Below are 19,540 nucleotides of genomic sequence, written 5' to 3'. Positions count from 1 at the left end.
ATTAAAATAGATTAGGTTTGTTGCTAAAATAAGATTTACTTATCATTAAATTAGGAAATGATACTTGTATTTTGTTTCTTAAAATAAGAATTGGTTTATTTTTAATTCTTTTTAACTAGCCTTTTTAATTAGGAAATGCCATTTCAACTAGTCTTTTTTTTAATTCTATTTAAATTTATATTGGTTTATTTTTTTGTATATGAAGGGATAGATTGCATACTGAAGAGTTTGTGAATCCATGGTGCAAACCTAACAGGAAGTTGTGATCGTGTTCGGTGTGAAAAAAAGGTTAAGAGGTTGATCTTGATTGATATTGGAGTCTGTGCTTTTTCTTGAGTTAATTAAATGAGTTTGAGTTATAACGGTGATGGTGGAGGTGCAAGGGTGTTAGGCAAGTTGGAGGAGGACCACAGTTTTTGGATGTGTTGTTTTACTTGGCCTACATGCAATTCTAGTGGATGTGTTGCTATACTTATACGGGGTAAGCAGGGGAGAGATAACGGATACGGAACCCCAACCAAGCAGGTATTTTTTGCAGACTCAAAAGGATATCGGGCCAAGTAGTAACTTGGGCCCAATAGGGAAGGCTGAGGGGTGTAATAAGAATATTTACCCATCCACGGCCCACTCATCTAAGGGGAGCCCAGATATGTTCTCTAAAGTTTATGTTAGACAAAGATATGCATTACCCAAAGCTCTCCCTCTCGAGCCTGTAGCAGAAGAGCCTAACCTGTTAAAGGAGAATAATGATTTGCACGATATAAATGAGTTTCAAGACAAAGGCCCAAACCACAGAGTCTTAGAAGCACATAAGGAAATAAAAAGCTTAGAAGAAAGCAATTCCCAAGTCATGGAAGAGGCTAAGCAGCAATGGCACCTTGCAAATATTATAGGCATACAGGCTGATATAGAACAAGCTGAAGGTATCCAAAGCTTGGCTAATATGGAGTCTCGGGATAGAAAAGAAGCTATGGAGCTGAGAAATAAGAATATTCATAGATGAATATCCTTTCCTACAATATTAGAGGGTTGGGTAGAGGCATTAAATGGGCCTCTATCAGGAACTTGGTGGGGAAGTTCAAAATTGATTTACTTTGTCTTCAAGAAACTAAGAGGGAAGCTATGGATAAAGCTTGCTGCCAATCTCTGTGGGGTCAACCTGATGTGGCTTGGGAATGGCAGCCTGCTTTGAATGCTGCTGGGGGACTGCTTTGTGCTTGGAATAATAATATTGTCCAGGTTGACTTTCGGTTTTCTGACAAAGATTTCATTATGCTGGGTGGGGTCTTGCTGCCTGAAATGCAAAGGGTGGTTGTGGTCAATATTTATGCACCTTGTGACCTTCTGGGAAAAAGACAGCTTTGGCAGACTCTCAAGAGAAAAAAGATTCAATCCCAAGACACATGTTGGTGTCTTGTAGGGGATTTCAATTGTATTAGACACCCTTTAGAAAGAATGGGGAATAATTGTAGCAGCTATGACACCAACATTATAGATGAATTTAATGACTGGATTGCTGAGTTGGAGGTTGATGATATTCCTTGCATGGGCAAGCCTTTTACTTGGGTTAGGCCAAATGGAACTTGTAAAAGCAAGCTTGATAGAGTGTTGGTCACTGATGGGTGGTTAGCTAAATGGCCAGATAGTTCTCAACTCAATCTTGAGAGGAACTATTCTGACCACTGCCCTATTATTTTGAAATCTAAGAGCATCGACTGGGGCCCTAAGCCCTTTAAGGTATTTGATGGCTGGTTAAAGAACAAGGAGTACCAGAAGGTGGTGAGGGATTGCTGGTATGCTAATCAGCCTATTGGATGGGGTGGATTTATTCTAAAAAACAAGCTCAAGACCCTCAAAGCTAGACTGAAATTGTGGAGCAAAGATAACTCAGTAGATTTATGTAACAACATGAAACAACTTCAGCAGAATCTAAATGATTTGGAAAATTCTATGGCATCCCAGCCTTCTAACCATCAAGTCCAGCAGCTGAAGAAACTCCAAGCTGAACTTTGGGAAAAGGCTAATCTCCATGAATCCATCATGAAACAGAAGTCTAAAAGCAAATGGATTAAAGAGGGGGACAGTAACAACATGTATTTTCACAAATTAATCAACCACGGCATGAGGACAAATGCCTTGAGAGGGTTGTTGATTGATGACACTTGGGTTGAAGATCCTCACATGATTAAGGCTGAAATCTTACAACATTTTCAGAGTAGATTCTATGAACCTCAGCTTCATAGACCTACCCTGGATTGGGGTCTCTTTCAATGCTTTAACTCCTATTCAGAGGGACACATTGGTTGAACCTTTTAAAGAAGAGGAGGTGAGGTGTGCAGTGTGGAGCTGTGGGAATGATAAAAGCTTGGGGCCAGATGGATTTAATTTCAAATTTATTAAGCATTTTTGGAAGGAATTAAAACCTGAATTTCTTATGTTTATTGCAGAATTCTTTATTACTGCTACTTTCCCTAAAGGAAGTAACTCCTCCTTTATTGCTCTTATACCTAAGCTAAAGGACCCCCAGGTTATTAGTGATTTCAGGCCTATCTCCCTCATAGGTTGTATCTACAAAGTAATTGCTAAAATGCTGGCTAATAGGCAAAGAAAGGTCATGCCTCACCTTATTGATGAAAGGCGGTCAGCCTTTGTAAAAGGGAGACAATTGCTTCATGGAGTTTTGGTGGCTAATGAGGTGGTTGAGGAGGCTAGGAGGTCTAAGAGGTCTTGCATGGTATTTAAAGTGGACTTTGAGAAGGCCTATGACTCTGTGTCTTGGCAATTTCTTTTTTACATGATGAGCAGAATGGGGTTTCATGAGAGATGGATCAGGTGGTTTAGGGGTTGCCTCACCTCAGCTACTATGTCTATCCTTGTGAATGGCAGCCCAACTATTGAATTCAAACCTCAAAGAGGGTTGAGACAAGGGGATCCTATGGCCCCTCTTTTATTTGATTTAGTGGCTGAAGGCATGACAGGTTTGATGAGGGAAGCAGTATTAAAAAACTGCTTTACAAGTTTCTTGGTGGGGAGTAATAAGGTGTCTGTGGATGTTCTTCAATATGCTGATGACACTATATTCTTTGGAGAAGCATCCATTGAGAATGTCAAAGCTGTGAAGGTTATTCTCAGAAGTTTTGAGTTGGTTTCTGGATTGAGAATTAATTTTGCTAACAGTCAATTTGGAGCTATAGGTCAGTTTGAGGAGTGGTGTCTTCATGCTGCAGATTACCTCAATTGTGCTTTGCTTCAATTTCCTTTCTGCTATTTAGGAATTCCTATTGGAGTCAATCCGAAAAGAAAGGTGGTGTGGGATCCTATAATTAGGAAATTTGAGGCTAGGCTGAACAAGTGGAATCAGAGAAACATCTCCATGGCTGCCAGAATCACTCTTATTAATGTTGTCCTAACAGCATTACCTTTGTTTTATTTGTCTTTTTTTAGGGCCCCTAAAGCAGTGATCAATAGGTTAACTGTCATTCAAAGACAATTTCTTTGGGGTGGTAACCGAGAAGGGAAGAAGATTGCTTGGATATCTTGGAGACAATGTTGTGCTTCTGGAGATGTAGGAGGTCTGGGGATCAAAGATATTAAGATCCTCAATAATGCTCTTCTAATCAAGTGGAAATGGTTGATGTTTCATCAACCACATCAGCTTTGGAATAGGATTTTGATCTCTAAATACAAAGGTTGGAGAGGATTGGATCAGGGGCCTCAAAAGTATTACTTTTCTCCCTGGTGGGCTGACCTAAGGGCTATTAATCAACACCAGAGTATGATTGCTGCCTCTAATCAATTTTGCTGGAAGGTGGGTAGGGGTGATCAGATTCTTTTCTGGGAAGATTCTTGGGTTGATGATGGGACTCCCCTCAAAGACCAATTCCCAGAATTATACCGAATATCTTCCCAAAGAAACTTCATTATGGCAGATATGGGATCATTCTCTGAAAATGGGTGGGATTGGAATCTCCTTTGGAGAAGAAACCTGTTTGATAATGAGATGGGAATAGCTTCAAAATTTATTGATCAAGTCTCAGCAATCAGGTTAAATAGCAACCTGAAGGACACCTGGGTTTGGAGAGCTGAAGCTAATGGAATCTTCTCTACCAAATCTGCTTACCAAGTTATAAAAGATGAGCAGCCTTTTGAAGTTCAGCATCTGGGCTTCCATCAACTCTGGGATATTAAAATCCCTCCGAGAGCCTTTTCCTTTGCCTGGAGATTGTTATGGGATAGACTTCCTACTAAGGATAACCTATCTAAGAGACAAATTCAAACTGACAGTGACCTTTGTCCATTCTACCACAGCAAACCTGAGTCTGCATCTCATTTGTTCTTCACTTGTGACAAAATTCTGCCCCTGTGGTGGGAATTCTTTTCCTGGGTGAAGGAAGTCAGAGTCATTCATTGTAGACCAATTGATAATTTCCTCTAGCATTCATCTAAATCAGGAACAATGGCTACTGATAGAAGATGGAAAGTCTGGTGGTTGGCAGCTACAAACTTAATCTGGAAGCTCAGAAATGACATGATTTTTCATAGCCAGTCCTTTGATATCTCTAAGTTGGCAGATAGTACACTTTTCCTTATGTGGACTTGGTTGAAGGGGTGGGAAAGGGATTTCAATGTCCCTTTTCTCCAGTGGTCCTCAGCAATGTCCTTAGCTTTTATTTAATGCTTCTTAGAAGGGCAGGGTTTGTGGTTTGTTCCTGAGATGTTTGTTATGTTTTTACAGAAGTATTATATTCTATGTATCTTGTAGTACCACTGGTACTTTTCATACATTAATATATATTATCTTTGCAGTCCAAAAAAAAAACATGCAATTCTAGTGGTGTGCAGTGTCAGTCCCCTTCACGTGACTATGCAGCAGAAAGCAGATCAGCAAAAGGAAAGCAGGTTGTGGTAAATGATGGGGCACATGACATAGAAGAAAGCTTTGAACATCAGAATATGGCTTTATAATATGGGCCTAAATTGGGCCAGCCATCAGTATTACTTAATGAACCTCCAAGCTACTTGGGCCACACCCCCTCCAAAAATAAAAATGCAATGGGATGTAATTGGCAGGTATACTCTCGAGGGAGTTGGTCCCATAGGAGACATCAAAGGCTAGAAGTGCAAATACAATTGAAGGGAAACCATGAGCAACCAAATAACATACAGCAAGATAACAAAAGAAATAACTCCAGCAGTGGGACAAGAGATATCAACAGAGACTTTGAACAAGAGGCAACTTAAGATAATATACATACCCAGAAAACTTTTAAAATGTGGGAAATGATCCAGCAATTGGGGGTGACAATGGGAAACATAGAAGATGACCAGCAAAGCAAAATTCTACAAAAATTAAGCAGTATGGAGACCAAAGACAGGTTAGAAGCTGAGAGGTTGGGAGCTAATGTCATGGATCCATGAATATAGCCTCATATAATGTTAGAGGTCTGGGGAGGGGAGTAAAATGGGTTGCCATAAGGAGATTGATCAACAAAGAAAATATTCATATGATATGTCTTCAGGAGACTAAGAAAGACACTATTGACAAGTCATTATGTCAGGCTTTATGGGGAAGTGCTGAAGTCATGTGGGAGATGCAACCTGCAAACAATTCAGCTGGTGGCATTTTATGCATGTGGACTGAAACAGCTTTCAAGCTACAAAATAAGGTCATTGGAAATGGATTCATTTACTTGGAAGGAGAATGCATCAGAGAAGCCCAGAAAATATGCATTGTGACAATATATTCTCCTTGTGACATACATAACAAGAGAATACTGTGGGATTCAGTGAGACAGCTGAAACAATCATCCCAAGTAAGATTATGGTGTGTGCTTGGGGACTTTAATTTCATAAGGAACCCAAATGAGAGAATTGGAAAAACTGATAGGCTACTTGGAGACAATAGTATGCAGGAATTCAATGAATGGATTGATTAGAACCGAACAAGGCCAACACATGACATATTTTTAATCCAATCAAAACACTAATGGAACACTATGAAACCTTAGAGCTGCAAGGATTGATGAGAACGAAACAAGGCCGAACACTAGGTGTTCCTACGTATGAAACCTTACATAAACCAGAAGCTAAATGAGCAAGTAATTGATCTAACGTACATAACCATTCAACTCGTGGAAGGAAAGTTTGCTAATGATAAAAATAAGCAAAACCACCAAAAAATCTAGAAACTCTTACCAGCGCAACTAAACGTAGACCTTAGTCATTAAACATTCGAAAGAAGTATGCAAATAATACTGTTATGAACATCACTAGCTAGAGGCTCACCATGCAGTAGGCATAATCAGCATTCGTATTTCATATTTTTAATAGAAGATAAAACACATGCCAAACAAGTTATATATCAAACAAATTTATATGGAAGGCATTTCGAAAATTTGTGACATACCAAACAAGTGCCCCAAACTCCAAAATAATTGCAAGAAGTGTCAGTAACTTGTTATGAACCTGCTTAATGCAAAATAATGAGATAGTGAGATAAATTACTCACAATAACAGGATCCTTATCACTAGTTATCTCTACTGGTGCTCCAAGCAGTCTATAGATTTAACAGAGACAAACTTCAACATGTTTCCTAAGTAAACTACAAATAAAAAAGAGACCAAACTTACCTCAAACCCAAATAGTGACAATGGCAGTGAGATCTAACAAAATGGCACGGAACTTTAAGCTTTCCTCGTACCTCAATCAGCAATACTGCAACTATTATTATTATTATTATTATGATTATTATTATTATTATTATTATTATTATTATTATTATTATTATTATGTTTATTATTATTATGTTTATTATTATTATTATTATTATTATTATTATTATTATTATTATGTGTATGTAGGGTTTTCTTCGAGCGAGGACAATGTGGGTTCTGTGGGGTTCGAGCGAGGACAATGTGGGTTTTCCGGCAGTGTAGGGGGTTCTGTGGGTTCGAACGAGGACAATGTGGGTTTTTCGGAAGTGTAGGGGGTTCTGTGGGTTCGAGCGAGGACAATGTGGGTGTCAAGGGAGCGGTTTCCGGCAGATTTCAGGCGGGAGGAGAAAGAGAAGAGCGATTTCAGGCAAGAGGATGACAAAGAGAAGAGGGACGACAAGGTTTTCGAGCGCATGCGGCTTGTGAAATCTCAATTTTTATTAACTTATAAACATAACAACATCGGTTTTTTTGGATAACCGATGTTAACTGAATATAGTTAACATCGGTTTTGTAAAAACCGATGTTAACATCAAATACATTACATCGGTTTTTTAACAAATCGATGTTAAAATCAACTCTTTAACATCGGCTTTCTCAAAACCGATGTTAACTCTATGAAGTTAACATCGGTTTTGCCGAAATCGATGTTACCATATTCATCTTAACATCATGTTAACATCGGTTTTTTAAATAACCGATGTTAACATGAAGTAGTTAACATCGGTTTTGCTAAAACCGATGTTAAGTAACTCCATTTAATTACAAAAATGCCACCGCGCTTTCGTTAACATCGGTTTTAGCAATAACCGATGTTAATAGGGAGATGTAGAAAGCCTTTTTTTTAGTAGTGATATTTCTTTTAGAATAGTAATCACTAATCAGCCTTCACATTCAAAATGGAATAAGTTAATTGTTATCCATGTACCTTGAGAAGTGCCACCTTTTGCTCAAGTTCTGTGGCTTTTGTTGTCCTCTCATCCGCTACTCTTTGAAAAGAGGAGCAACTAACAAATCAATCAATATATTTAACCAATGTCAATAAAAATTCAGCAAGCAAAATAGTTGGACAAAGTGGACAGAAGCAGGCTTATTGTGTACTTGTTACAATTGTTCATTTTTGTGTCTTGTAAAGTAAGTCTCTATTTAAAATTTAAATAGCAAGACTGAAACACATCATTCATGACAATATGATGCCAAACTTCACCAAAATCTTAAGGGAATGTAGTCAGACTTACATAACAACATTGAGCAAGCTGGGACGACCCCGCTTCAAATTTAAATGTCACCAAAATCTTTCAACATTTTTGCTGATGAAAATTATTTTACAATCATCACAAGATTGACTATATAAGACTCTTTCATATATTCCCAGACACCCCAGTAATTGAAGATTCACGCATACTTTTATGCATACCAGGACAATTATTAGGATATAGAATTATATATATGAACTTTGTGTCGTTCTTCTAATAGTTGTGTTAATGTAGTAAACTTTTCAGACTAAATGGAGGCTGGGCAGCTTTGCTGCATTTTTTTACTTTCTAGTACTTCCTTTTTTCTGCTAAAGAGGATGCCTTAAACTTCTTTATTTTATGCTTCCCCTCTTCCTTCTAAAAATATTTCTCTATCCCTACAAGGATGCCAAAAGCAATATGACCGGTCCACATAGCAGCCCAAAAATGCTCCAGCCAACCTGATCTATAAGTAAATATGGCAAAAATGCAATCCCAAAAGTAAAAGTAACTGACAGCGATTGCTTGCTGAAAATATCGCAAGGCTTGAATACTAGTATTCTAAATACATGTGTTATTTTAAAAAATATTCTCCACAATAAATTTCCACATGTGCTTATTCCGTACAAGCTGTAGATTACAAAGTTCATATCCAGAATTTTTAGCTGCATAGACAACTTGACAAGCATGTAGTATGTCTACAATTATGTTGCCAATTCAATCATGATATAAACTTAATGACATATGGCAAAAACCAAACGAAAAAATAGTGCTTTAATATGTTTTACACTTCATTTAAAAGTTAAACCACACTAAGCGCTTACATTAGTTATATCCTTGAAAGCGCAGTGGATGACTCAACTGCTCCATGCTCCAATTCCACTTTTCTTTCCATAGCAACCTATTCTACCGATCACAAAATCACTAAAATAGTGGAGAACATCGAAACTTGAGAAATAAATAATTCAAGTTAGAGACCATTTTGGTAGCAATATATGCAGCACGCTTCTCTTCTGCTCTTCGCTCAACAGATTCTACCTCCTCTCTTAGAGCCTACAAGAACAACAGTTTTAATATGCAAACAACTTCATCATTGTATAATTATAGTAATCTTACATGTTACTACAGAATCTACTTACCTACATCGTCGTTGTTTCGCTTAGTTCTCGATTTCTCATCATTGATTCCATGCTTGCCTGGTAAGATATGAATAGTGTTACCTAGGCCATAATTATAAATAACACTCCAGCATTAGAATATACTTAAAGTACAAACTATAGTTAAACAATTAATCCAACACTAATGAAAGAAATTAATGAATGAAACTGAAGTAGGTAGATCACGATGTTGCCTAGTCCAACAAGTCTACAATAGCCAAATATTTTACTGATTCGTAGAGTAAATAGATTCCCTGATTCTGCTAAGCAAGTAAATTTTAACAGAGATCACATACAGACTAACACACAAGCTGCAAATTAATTACAATCTTATAGCTATAACACGGGCAGCAAGAAAAGCATAGTATGTACTGAAAGAAAGTAGTGGTATATTTCTTGGTGATAGTGGCAAAAATTGTTGGTAGAACAATAAAAGTATACAAATTAGATGTTAAGATTCATAGACCAACTTGGAGAAGGGATTATTTAAACTTCAATCAATATGTCACAATTATCCAAGATTGTGTATAAAAATGTATGATGCCAACACTGAAGAAAATCCAACAAGTTCATTATTCATTAAACAAAAAGCTTCCACAAAATCAATCTGGAATGTTTCTGTCTTTAAAATAATTGACACGGTTTTCTACAATGACTACATGAACAAGTGGACTATTAGTAATTTGGAATTTGTATTTATCCATCTATTTGCTTGTAGACATAAGATTAACTTAAGCTTAATAAATGCACTAGTAATATAAATTTAATATAGTGATTCTCAAGATAAATGGGGTGCTGAGAGAATAAAGAATGCCACACATCAAAATAAAAGGTCTGGATGATGTTTTGTTTCTATGACTAGAAGATTCTTTGGTGATTAGCATGTATGATATTTTGGAAAATAAATCAACCCATAAAAGGTGTCCCCAATAGAAGATAGTTAAAGAAGTTGGCTTTCAAGGGATCAGGAGCATTCAAAAAGGATCAATTGATAAATTCTTCATGGCAAAGTTGTCTATCAAACTAAGGCTAAGTTAGCAGTCCAATTTGATAATCTACTCTCACTTTGTGTCACATAGATTCAAATCAAGTCTCTATGTAATATAGATACTGTACACATGTTATATTTGCTCTTGCTGTAATCATACAAAACATTTAGAAAAATTGTACCAATACTAAATCAAAGCAATTTGAACAGAATATAGTTTAGGTGGAAACAGCAGGTGCACGGGAGGAAATAAAATTTTGCAAGACACACATCAATAAATTAACTAAGAGGAACCTGCAGTGAAGCTAGATTTCCTTGTGACATTGCAGCCTGGCTCTTAACAACATCCATAGAACTTACAAGTGCCTCAATTTCAGCATTTTTGGCAGCCAAAGCCTCAACCATATTTGATTCAACTCTGGTCATTTCCCTTTTACTCTCATACAAATCCTTCTGTAGTTGTGTTATGCTAGCTTCATATGATTTACTCAGCTCTCTATGTAGATTTAGAATTAATTTAAGTGATACGATAATCAATATATTGTGAAGAAGTTTTTTATATTCTAGCGTAAAAGGTTTTGTTTAAGTTTTTTAATGAAGAAGCAATGTTCAGTGTCATATAGCATTGGTGGTTATTTATTATGATAGTGGGAAGAAGAAACTGAGGAGAGGGAGTGGTGGGGGATAGAGAAGAGAGATATGATGGTGTTTTGGTCTTTTGAATGCGTTGAACTGGGAATAAAAGGTTGTCCGATAGATAATTGAGTAACAACAAAAGAAGTTTTTTTTCCTGTCCTTCAACCTCTTTTTTGTTCTGTCCCATGTTCATTTTTAAAATAATAAAATCAAACATTGAACAAATGTTTTTGTCCTGTTTTATCCCTTACATTTTAGCAAATCAAACAAACAGAACCTAAGAGACATAAATATTTATTGTTAGTGGAACAAGGCTTGGTTCTTCTTGGTTTTCAGTAGAAAAGATAAAATAAAAGAATACAAAAGAGGGGAGGCACAGGGACTGATTTGACTCGAGCAGAGTTAGTCTACGCAACTTCACCAGTTCCAAATTCCAACTAATCCCAGTTAAGTCCTGACAAAATTTGACCATCCTATAGAAGTAGGCCTAAGTTGTGTAGTTTCTAGAAAATGTTTCAAGCCACCAAGATAAGGGAATTAAAAACATGCAAGAAGAAAGGAACTGACAACAAATACAAAATGCATGCTTCATGAAGAAGAAGAAGAAGAAAGGCACAAATTGATGAATAAATAATAGCAAACAAAGCAATATTGCCAGCACTACTCTTAGTAGTTAGCACAGGTAAAGAAAAAGAACAACTTAGGAGAAATGCACCAAGAATGCCAAAAGAAAAACTACATGAGACACTCGTGTTCACCTATAAATCCGATCTTCCAGCAGCTGAAACCCCATTTGAAATTTTTGTAGATTGCCCCGAAACTGGCAAGAGCAGTACTTGAGGCCTAGAAGCACAAGAGTGAAAAAAGTGCCACTGGTCGCAGGATGGTGTGAAAAATTCCAAGGAAGCTTTGTTGTCCCCTCCAACATCCTACCAACAAGCAGGAGTTGCTCGACACTTTGGTGTCAAATTGCCTACAAGAGACGGGATAAGAATGATTCAAGGAATTAATTCAAATAATTGCAATATTTTAAGTTGAAACTAGATTCAATATTTAATACAATAAAGGAAGTAAGGGGTAAGGCAATGCACCAATGCCTTCAAGCAATTTGATCTTACTCCAATAGGTCAATCACAATGTTTATCAACATATTCAATGTTAAGAAAAATCCATTAGCAATTAGTCATTCAGCATGTGACTATTAGAATATGTACTTGTTCTTCATAATCATTTCGTTCACGTATGCTTGTAGCTAATCCCATTATGTATGTGTCAACAGGGGCTCGCTCCTTATTCCAGCAGATTTGTATTCTTGAAGACGGGATGACAATCCAGCACAGACCTGAGCATCATTAGGAAATAATAATCAGGCATCTATAATAAGCAATTAGGAACATTTTATTGGTTTAAGAAATACCCATACCCGAGCTAACCTTGCCTCTCTAGATTGACCAGTAGATTTTGTTGTTTTAAGTTATCCTTCAGCCTATGTACCAACTAAAAAAATTAGTCAAAAGATTTTTTTACCTCTCCATTATAAGTATTACCTCATCAAGTTGATCCTGTACATGAACTGATTATACATGAACTTATGTAGTTCTAGTTGATGGACAAAAGTATATTTTTTTTCTGGCTCATAAACTTACACATTAGAAAAATAAAAAAAAAATAAAAAAAACTCACTAGTGAATCAACATCCCATATTGAAGTAGCCTCCCCCAAGCGGGAAACCGCACTATAACCCTTAATCATTCCTTGATATATGAAATAGAAAAGATGCTCATATCTAAAAATTTCAACTAAAACAAAACCACACGATAATGAAACAAGCATCATTAATTGGTATTGAAACATAAACAAATTTTGTATTTTAATCACCTATCTACCAATTTTGTTGCTTTACCAACACAAACAATCAATAAACCAGTATCCATTGGGTCAAGAGTCCTAGCATAAATCAGTGTCTACAACATCTCTAATTGTGAAAGAAAGCTCCCAAAAGTATTTCCAAGGTGCTCCACATCACCTGATGTAACCATTGGTTGTGTAGAAGTTGCAGACTCGTTGCAGCAATTAAGAAACACATTTAGACACCAATAATGACAAAGTCAAAACACAAGCAATAATGATTTTCAGGTAAAAGTCTCACTTTGACTTCAGAAAAATCCACTTTCCCATCATGAATCCACAACCAATAATGATTTTGAGGTGCTCTTAGTGTTGGAGAGTCATCTTATAAACCCCCCACCACACCTCATATTAGACTGAATATATTTTGGTATCATAAGGGGTACCAAAATCCATACCTTGGCAAACACCTGCAAAAATGGGCAACTTGTTTGCACAAAAAACACATATCATATCGACGCAAATACCCATTGCAAATACAATGCATTCTCCAAATCTTTTGGTGCATACCAAAATGAAATAAACAAAATTGTTTATAACACTTAAAGAAATACATGAAAAACACCAATGTGGTTGTTCAGATCTCATCTAAAGCTTTCTACATTGGATGCTTTTAACTCTTAAAAAATATGCTGCCCATTTTTTGCGTAATGTTGTCATGGTCTTGATGTCTAGTGGTGTGCCATCAGCAAACCACTACAAATTATAAAAAAACAAGTAATAAGTCATTTTCATTTAAAAAAGGAATAAAAAGAATTACTCAAGTCAATCTTTTGGGGATAGTAAATATAGTCAAATCATTCTTCAACTCCCCACTGATTATGTTCCAAATCCAATGCCTGACATAATAACCACACTCATAGCCTCCGCTTTGAACGTGACTCTACATTCAATGGGAAAAATAATTCAATGTTACAATTCAGATCTTAAACAACACTATCAATCGCAAATAACTGTTAATTGTATGACTAACCTTCACTTCAATCCATTGGGGTGGAGTTTGATCAATTTTTCTGTCAGAAGTAGTCTTTAATGTCTTAAATGCACTGCATTGAAAGATTTGGACGTATAAATGAGGACAAAACTATTTATGTATCCACATTAAAATACATTAAATGGCTTAAAATATGAAACTTAACTTGTTAATTGCAGCTTTTATATGAACACTAAGCTTCTTATGCAACAAATAGAACCACACGACAACATCATTTGTAGGACACAAAACAACCAGCTGCCAATGGGCCCTGAATTTGGCACAATAGTTATGTATGAATAACACAAACATTGGATGCAAGGATACCATAAATATTACTTACTGATTCAAATAAGCTCCTAGGTACACCTCTCGTAGGGATTCCTTAACCCATCATTCGATGTAATCTTGACATTGCCCACGTCTATCCTTTGTGTCACAACCTACCTCATGACGGGACGACGAATGCAAAATAAATAAGCCAAAGTATTCACCTCCAAGGGAGAAAATGAGCAGATTCACCACCAATGTTTATTCGAGGAAAATGTTAGAAAAACCAATAAGAGGTCTACGAATTTTGAAAATAAGGGTTCGGTGGTTGTTTATGCATGAGGAAGGTATTAACACCCCACAAGTCCGTCACAAGGGATGACAATCTTTAATCGAGTGTGCATAACGTGACTTTACAATTATTTATCTTTCCCTTTTTATATATTTTTTTATTTTTTTGGGGTCGACAAGGGGGTTGCCCTTGCTCCTACGTATCCTCAGGTGCGATGAGGAATTCAGACCTACGTAGCTCTTTGAGTCTGAATTTTTGTGTCTTAAATTGATTTTATGTTTTTGAAAAATTTATTTTAATTGCGAACAAAAAGTTGTTTAAGGCGTTAGACCTTGAAACGATGTTTTAAATTTTGAAAAGCGCAAAGAATCATTAAGGCGTCGAACCTTGAAATGATCTTTTAAATTTTGAAAAGCGAAGAGAATCGTTAAGGCGTTAGACCTTGAAACGATCTCAAGTGATATTTGATAAAAAGAAGTTAGTTATGAGTTGGTTTTATCTTGGTTTTGTTTATTAACTTTCAATCTCTTTAAAGACAACTTTACAACACTAGTAGGGAATGATCGTATTCAATCCCAAAAATAAAACTAACCGACGGTCGCACGAAGAACACAAAACAAGAAAACGATGTAGGGAATGATCACAGTTGTGATTTTGTAGTGCCTCGACTTCGTTTCCTCTTTTTTCTTCTTCTTCTTTCTTAATTCTCTCAATTCCCTCCACTTCTGAACCTTGTAACCCTTTAAAACACCCCTATGATGCCTATTTATATGCAAAAGCCCACCTTGGGGCGAGCTAAAACTTAACCCTGAAGCAGTGAGCTCCCCCAGGCAAGCTAGTCCCTTAGCCTTAAAGTTATTTGGTGGCCCAGGCGAGCCAAATGTTGGCCTAGGCTAGCTGGGGCCTAGGAAAAACAAGGAAAATACCTTTTTTCCCTCCTTTCTTGGTATCTTTTGTCTTCCTGATCGAAACACCGAATGGTTCTTTGCTTTGCACTGTAACTGGCGTTCAACACCATAAGTCGACTAGCAAGGATTAAAAGATCAATGAACGATAGTCCCCGGACAAAATTAGGGTATGACAGTTGCCCCTCTTTACTTATCCTTTATTGGAAATAAAAGGGAAGTAAAGATAAGGACACTAATTTCATTCAAGCGACCTTGCTGTCTAAAACAGACACCAGAGAAAACAAAAGAAATTAAACCAAAAAAGCAAAAGGACATTGAAGTCCAATAACACCAAATAGAGGACCTTGAAGTCTTTTAAAAAAACGAAAAAAGGGAGGACATTGAAGTCCTATAGAGCATAAGAGCATAAGTCATTTGATGTTCTTTTCATTTTTTTAAAGCGTAGAAACAGAGGACGTTGAGTCTTAAGAAGCACAAAGACAAGGACATTGAGTCCTATGAAAGATAAGGACAAGGACATTGAGTCCTATTGAGTCTTATGAAAGACAGAAGACGTTGAAGTCTTATAAAGTGTAAAAGATAGAAGACATTGAAGTCTTTGAAATGTAAATGATTGAAGACATTGGAGTTTTTGAAATGTAAAAGACAGAGGACTTTGAGTCCTATGAAAGCATAAAGATAGAGGACTTTGAGTCCAATGAAGGATAAAGGTGAGGAATTTGAGTCCTTTGAATGATAAAGGCGAGGACTTTGAGTCCTGTGAAAGATAAAGGCGAGGACTTTGAGTCTTATGAAAGATAAAGGCGAGGACTTTAAATCCTATGAAAGATAAAAGTGAGGACTTTGAGTCCTATGAAAGATAAAGGCGAGGACTTTGAGTCCTATGAAAGATAAAGACGGAGGACGTTGAGTCCCATGAAATCATAAAGCAAAGGACGTTGAGTCCTATGAAACAAGCCAATAGGTACTAATACCAAAGGGCTCAACCATATGAGAAAGCAAGAGGTTGACTCTTTGAGAGGGCCTCTCATCCTAAACTCAAAAGATAGGACATTAGATTTGGGAAATTGGTATATAAAGAGAAATCTATGCACTTATAGCCTAACATGATTTTTGTGATGCAGATGCATGCAACCTTCATCTTGAAATGTAGTAAATATAGGCTTTGTATCTAGTAATGCAAAAGGTTTTGAATCATGAAAATTGTGTAATGCTCATAACATTCTTCCCTATTTTGGTGACCTTAATTGTTTTCTTTTTTCTTCCCCTCTTTTTTTGTGTGTGAAAAAACACAGATTGATTGTCTTTTTCTAAAAGATGTGATAACTCATGCAACCTCATCCTATTTTTTGCAAATCTCTTTGGGGACTCCCTTAGACTGTATGTTTTGATTTAATCACCTGACAATTTTGGATGACGGCAGTGGAGCCGTTTGACATTTAACCAATCAATTGAAATATTGATCCTAGGGTTCATCCCTTTCTTTTTGTTTAAAACCTTCTATAATTCTGCACAGCAAGGAAACATAAGGCTTTGGGATCAATCATGTGCCCCATTGAAGGATGGCAATGGATTGTCACACTTTGGTATGTGACCAAGTGAATCTTGATTTAAAGTCATAGAGTGATGCCAAGAGTCTGTCAGTCCCACTGAAACTTGATGACATGGGCTGATCTCGAAAGAATTTATACAACAAAGGCTACCCTTGGATTCAAAAAGAATCCTAACGAGTCTGCTTAAGCGACTAACATCAAATGTACCCTACTATCACAATTGTTTTTGGGCATTTTCCATGAGCTCCTAGTCGAATGAGTTTTTTTCTCAAATGTGCAAGTTCGAAACCTCGAGGATTCTCTTTTTCTTTATATATATATATATATATATATATATATATATATATATATATATATATATATATATATATATATATATATATATATATTCTCTTTTTCAACAATCATAAGCGTGCGCGGGTTCCATTCCATAATCCAAACCTAAAAGCAAAATTAGTCATTCTTTGATCCACATGGGCTTTATTGGGCTTGTAACGTGGTCAGGGGTAAGAAGGCTATGAAAGAAAGGATCAAAGAGGCTCAAAGAGTGTTAGGGGTTAGGGTTGCATATATTCGAGCTATCCAAGATATGTATGATAGGGTATCGACTAGTGTTAGGACACAGGGTGGAGAGTCAGACGATTTTCCCATCACAATTGGTTTACATCAAGGGTCAACCCTTAGCCCCTACCTTTTTACCTTAATTCTGGATGTCCTCACGGAACAAATCCAAGAGATAGCGCCGAGATGCATGCTTTTTGCAGATGACATAGTCCTCCTTGGAGAGTCGAGGGAGGAGTTGAATGAGAGGTTGGAAACTTGGAGACGAGCTCTAGAAACACATGGCTTTCGCCTAAGCAGAAGCAAATCGGAGTATATGGAATGTAAGTTCAACAAAAGAAGGAGGGTTTCTAACTCAGAGGTGAAAATAGGAGACCATATTATCCCTCAAGTCACACGGTTTAAATATCTTGGGTCTGTAATACAGGATGATGGGGAAATTGAAGGGGATGTGAATCATCGCATTCAAGCAGGATGGATGAAATGGAGAAAAGCATCGGGGGTGTTATGTGATGCAAAGGTACCGATCAAGCTAAAGGGAAAGTTTTATCGGACTGCGGTAAGACCGGCGATTTTGTACGGAACAGAATGTTGGGCGGTCAAGAGCCAACATGAGAATAAAGTAGGTGTAGCGGAGATAAGGATGTTGCGGTGGATGTGTGGTAAGACTCGACAGGATAAAATTAGAAACGAAGCTATTAGAGAGAGGGTTGGAGTAGCGCCTATTGTAGAGAAGATGGTGGAAAATAGACTTAGGTGGTTTGGGCATGTAGAGAGAAGACCAGTAGACTCTGTAGTAAGGAGAGTAGACCAGATGGAGAGAAGACAAACAATTCGAGGCAGAGGAAGACCCAAAAAGACTATAAGAGAGGTTATCAAAAAAGATCTCGAAATTAATGGTTTGGATAGAAGTATGGTACTTGATAGAACATTATGGCGAAAGTTGATCCATGTAGCCGACCCCACCTAGTGGGATAAGGCGTTGTTGTTGTTGTTGTTGTTGTATTGAGTAAGAACCTCGAGAGCGTTGCTTGTACCTTTTGGGTTGGGCTCTATGTGGCGTCCCTAAATATTGACTGGTTTGATAGTAATAAATTAAATAGCAGAAAACCATGGGAATTTTTTTTTCTTTTTCTTTTCTCTCTCTTTTTCACGGTAATTAAATTCAGAAGGAAAATTATCACTATAGAGTCCAGAATGGCCAGTTCACAACTCTATTCGGAGTCATTTCTTTCTGATCACTCATAACCTCTAAACTATTTTGCTCTTTCAAAAAGAAAAATATATCAGCCATCATTTTAGGTCGTCACGTGAAAAATAATAAGATGCGGTCGGTAAACTCTTTTCAATAAAGTTTGTTAACACTTCCTTTTCAAATAACAAGATTAAACATAATTACATTCATCATCTAAAACTGTCCAAAATATGGGAGTTTGCAAAATGACATAGTGACATCCAGAGCAAAGGTAACAACTGTGGTGGCTTCAGCCACATATATACAATCATCAAAATTTCTATACAATAGGTCTACCCACCCAAAAATCAAAAGAGTAAACCTAGCAGTCTGAACTAGATACACCCACCCACAAAAAGTATGTACACCTAGTCTAAGGAGTCGTCTGCTATGATGAAGAGTCATCACTTTTCGCTGTCCCTCCAGGGCCACTTTCATCTGTAGAGTCTGCCTCAGATGCTGACATAACATCCTCTGGAGAATCAACATCAAGGAGTGGGTCCTCATCATCCTCTGGGAAGTCAGGGGCATCCACAGCAGGTTCAGGAAGTAACTCCTCGGGGTCCTCTTCAAGATCTTCTTCAGAGGATGACACCTCTATCACTTGAACTGGCTCCACTAGTCGATATGGAGTAGGTGTAGGTAGTATCCACTCCACAGGCTGCTGAAGTGTGTGTGCAGGTTCCTCCGGATGTACTAATGAAGTAGCAGTGAGTCGAATCGTGCCACGGAATCGAGGGTCTCCCAAACACCTTCTAGGCACTCCATCACCACGTGATCATGGATCAACTGTGCTGTCATCGCGATCTACAAGAGATAAAAGAAAGAGGGTAGACTCTTTCACAAGAAATCTAACTACAGGTAATAATACAATGCGTCCCATAACCGCTATGCATAGTCAAAATGTCCTTCTCAAGAGATTTCCTCTCTGGTAATCGATTACCAAAGTATGTAATCGATTACCAGTGCCCAAACACGAATTACACAGCATTTGCACATGGAAATCTACAAATTACACTGTGTAATCGATTACACCTAAATGGTAATCGATTACCAGTGCCCTATCTCCCTGTGTAATCGATTACACCCAATTGGTAATCGATTACCAGTG

The 19,540-nt window shown here is 37.2% G+C and overlaps 1 long non-coding RNA gene across 1 annotated transcript; it reads right to left on the bottom strand.

Moving 5' to 3' along the window:
• Positions 1-8,600: 8,600 nt before the first annotated feature.
• Positions 8,601-13,636, bottom strand: LOC113000766 (uncharacterized). The gene is made up of 5 exons (XR_003266077.2): positions 12,154-13,636; positions 11,945-12,072; positions 11,489-11,703; positions 9,089-9,145; positions 8,601-9,002 (listed from the first exon to the last, which is right to left on the bottom strand). It is a non-coding gene; the product is annotated as an uncharacterized lncRNA (long non-coding RNA).
• Positions 13,637-19,540: the final 5,904 nt, after the last annotated feature.

The sequence above is a fragment of the Glycine max genome, chromosome 2, assembly GCF_000004515.6.
Source record: "Glycine max cultivar Williams 82 chromosome 2, Glycine_max_v4.0, whole genome shotgun sequence".
In the NCBI taxonomy this organism is placed as follows: domain Eukaryota; kingdom Viridiplantae; phylum Streptophyta; class Magnoliopsida; order Fabales; family Fabaceae; genus Glycine; species Glycine max.
Note: the sequence above shows the minus strand (reverse complement) of the source record. Positions and strands in the feature narration are given on the sequence as shown.